At 47.3% G+C, this 3,514-nt stretch overlaps 1 long non-coding RNA gene across 1 annotated transcript in view; it reads right to left on the bottom strand.

Annotated features, from left to right (window-relative positions):
* The window catches only part of LOC135291724 (uncharacterized), a 5,058-nt gene extending 1,850 nt beyond the window's left edge, over positions 1-3,208 (bottom strand). The window contains exons 1-3 of the long non-coding RNA XR_010354459.1: positions 2,026-3,208; positions 1,048-1,085; positions 1-24 (exon numbers count right to left, since the gene is read on the bottom strand). The exon at positions 1-24 is cut by the window's left edge and continues 76 nt beyond it. This is a non-coding gene — a long non-coding RNA (uncharacterized LOC135291724). The remainder of the gene's footprint in view (positions 25-1,047; positions 1,086-2,025) is intronic.
* Positions 3,209-3,514: the final 306 nt, after the last annotated feature.

The raw sequence follows: 3,514 nt of genomic DNA, 5'->3' as shown, positions 1-3,514 counted from the left end.
AAGAAAATCCAGTCCTCTCAGGCACTGAGAGAGAAAACAGAAACAGGAGAGCAAAACTAAGTGATGTGATTTCATCACAAAAGAAAGGAAACCGCTCTAAAAGATTCCCTTTCCCCAGGGGAATGGGGAGTAATGGCAGAAGACAGTGCCACTGAGAGGAAGAGCTTGCTGCTGCAACACTTGCAGAGCAGGACCTTTCTAAGGAAAGGCATGTCAGCTTTTGAAAGAGCAACAGCACCTGCTGTTGTAGACTGTCCCCTGCAAACCAGCCAGGATGACTGCTGCTGCAGGGGATGTGCTCTCTCCAGACAAGGGTTTGCCAAGAAATAAAAAACCCCTGGGGTGTGAAGTGGATCACTTTTGGGTGGGAGTAATTAATTAATTAAAATGGGCCAGTTCAACACTATATGGCTATGAATTTGATATTCCTTCCTGGCTGCTATCAGCAAGCAACATTGTAGCTGTAAAACAGAACTTTCATTTCTTGCAAGCTCAGAAATGGACAAGTAGCAAAGAGCCAGCAACATTGTTGCTATTGCTGCAGCAGACAGGGAAAACCAGAACTGGGCAGAATCCCATCCAGTGCTGGAAAAGGGCAGGAGATGTTGTGCAGAAGCCCCCTTGCTGGCTGGAGAAAGACAAAAAGAAGAGGGCTTCTCCTCCTGGCATACCAAAAACACCTACAAGCCCCAGGATGCAAGTGAGCCACTCCAGTGTCTAAAGCACTTGGATGCACTGAGGGCAGGTTTGGCAGGGCAACAGCCCTTGTGCTGAGCACTGTCATATGGGCATCTATGGAAATTCTTCAGTTCTCTTTCTTTAGATTTCTGAGATTGAAATTAGGAACTATCCACTCCTTTTTGTTGTTGTTGTTGTTGTTGTTGTTGTTGTTGAAGTCATGGGAATTATTTTCTTTGGGCGTTTCTCTCTGGATTTTCTTTTGGCCGTCCTTGCTGGCCCTCTATACTCTTCTGTGTCTAGTCAAGGTGACAGCTCGCTCTGGAATTTTTAAATAGGAGGAACATGAAATCTTCCTTTCTCACTCACCTCAGGAGCAGCTCCACTGAATACATGTTTTATGTGACCTGTAGTGGGCAGGGAAAATGAATCAGATGCTGTGAGAAAAGTTCCTGGCCTAGTGAATCCCACACAAGAGGTCAATCCAAACAGAGATTATTTTCCCTTTCACAACATCGCTCCAGGAGACACATTTCATTCACAAAGCCACCAAGAGATCAGGACAATGTTCTTGCTTGTGCCTACACTTCAACCTCTTTAGCCAGGAAAAGAATACAAACACGATCAAGAAAATACAAATTCTTCTTTAACACTCAATATTCCTGTTCTAGTAAACACTTAAAATAGTTTCTAAAATCCTCTCCTTCAGGTGCTTTTTAAAAAAAATCAGTTGCATGCACTAATTCTCATTAACTTGCTGTAAACAGTTGCCCAGTAAAGCTTCCCCAAAATTCCTCTGAGCTTTGGCTGTTCTATTGTGAAACAGCACAGCAGCAGCTGCAGGGCTCAGGAGGAGACACTCACTGGTTTGGAGTTGGCACTTCTTTGCAAAGGGAATCACTCTTTTAGCACTAGGTAAAGGGTCAAGTTAGACAATCAAATTCTTTCATGACCAAATTTAGAAAGAAAGAAGCTTTCCCTGAATTCTGGGAACAACTGCAACTGGGAACAACAGAGTTTTTAGAAGGCCTTCCGAGAAGTTCTCCCAGTCTACAGTTTCAAAGCTGTCTTGCTTGTCCCAGCAAACTGAGGAAATGACAGACCCTGTTGCCACAGACTCTCCCGTGGAGGGAAGGGAACCCCTGCAGGTTCCCTGGCAATGCTGCCCCTGTGGCTACAGACACCCCCTTTTTAGCTGAACAAATTGACAGGAGCTTTATTAAACCAGTGGCATCCTAATGCTCTTTCTGTTTCTAAATCAGCTCAGTCACTAAGAAGGAGCAGGAAGACATACAAAAGCCGGTTATGTTACACCCTAACCTAAGTAGAGGGGAAATCTCTACTTACGTGCCAGGTGAGTCAGAAAATAGCCTGAATAAGTAACTCCATAGGCAGTAACCACTGCAGCAGCAAGCTGCTGAATCATTGTAGCACTGCTGTGCAAGTTTGCACGCTGTGCTCCAACACTAGAACAAACAAGGCTCCTGTCAGTGTGCAGCTGCCCACTGACAAATGCCTCAAGGCGCAGGGTGCTCCTGCTCTGAGCAAGCCCTAGGGCTGCTCTGACACTGAGGCCTTCCGTGCACCAAGGCAACCTTCTCATGTCACCACTGGGACGTGGCAACCATGCCCTGACATCACAAAGCAAACGCTCCATGCTGGTCTGTGACTTTATGCAAAGCAATAACCAACCTTCCCCACAGCAAACACAAAATAGCCTGGGAAGTTCTCCTCTGCCACAAAGCAGCACAAATTGCCCTCCTGGGCCAAACCCCATTGTTCAAGGGATCCAAGAGCAACTCCAAGAGTGCCCCAAGCACCTACAGCCTGTAGCCCAAGTGAGCACTCAGATGGGACCCATGTAAAGGAAACCAGATCGAGAAAATGGCCCACAGCATTGCACATGTGAGAAACGACTCTCACTTTGAACATTTTAAAGGTTTATTAAACCTTAACAAAGGACTGAACAAGGAAAAATGTTCAGAACTGGCAGTCTCTGTGACTTGCAGCCACATCCTCATCTACAAAAGAGATACTCTGCCTTTGATAGCCTTAGCCCCTCCAAAAGTTTGGTCAGTCAACTCTTTCTCTGCTATCCATTGCTGGAGATTACTTTCTTACATCTTGATTGGAGGTCAGGTGTTTTACACCTCGCCTCCTGGTCACAAGCCAGCCCTCCCCAAATGCCCTGACTACCAAGGTTATTACAAGGGGGAGGGGAAAGAGGACAATGGGAGGATATATTACGATAACATCACTTTATATTTTTACATCCACATAACATCTATCTCTTAATTGTGAGAGCCAACCATTACGTTACTCATCTGTAACACACAGAGCCAGGAGAGAAGCCACTGTTGGCAGAACAGCTGAAATAATTGCTAACAAATCTCCCCATATATTTGCACGTTTATCGGACATGCCCAGGGCTCCTGTGCATGTACATCTCTGCCTTTAGTCCCCTTTGGAAGCACTCACACTGGCAGCATCTGCCCAGCAGCAGCAGCTGCTCCAAGCTGGGAATGTGACTGGAGGTGCTGATTTCCAGAGGCTTCTGTGTGCCAGGGGAAGGCAAGGCAGGAGCGGGTTGAACGGCGCTGGCGCTGCTGCTGCTCTGTGCCAGGGAGCCCCGGCTGGGCAGGGCACGGTGCCCTCTGCACTGCGGGCTCTTCCTCCTGCCACAGCTGGGCACACCTGGGAACAAGGCAGGACAACTTGTGGGAAACCAAGGGCTCTGTGGGGCTCCTCTGCTCTGCACACACCCAGGACACCTGCAGCAAAGAGCTCTGGAGCCTAAGAAGAGAAACCAGAGGGAAACAGCTGGAAAAGGTTTCAT

The sequence above is a fragment of the Passer domesticus genome, unplaced genomic scaffold, assembly GCF_036417665.1.
Source record: "Passer domesticus isolate bPasDom1 unplaced genomic scaffold, bPasDom1.hap1 HAP1_SCAFFOLD_107, whole genome shotgun sequence".
In the NCBI taxonomy this organism is placed as follows: domain Eukaryota; kingdom Metazoa; phylum Chordata; class Aves; order Passeriformes; family Passeridae; genus Passer; species Passer domesticus.
Note: the sequence above shows the minus strand (reverse complement) of the source record. Positions and strands in the feature narration are given on the sequence as shown.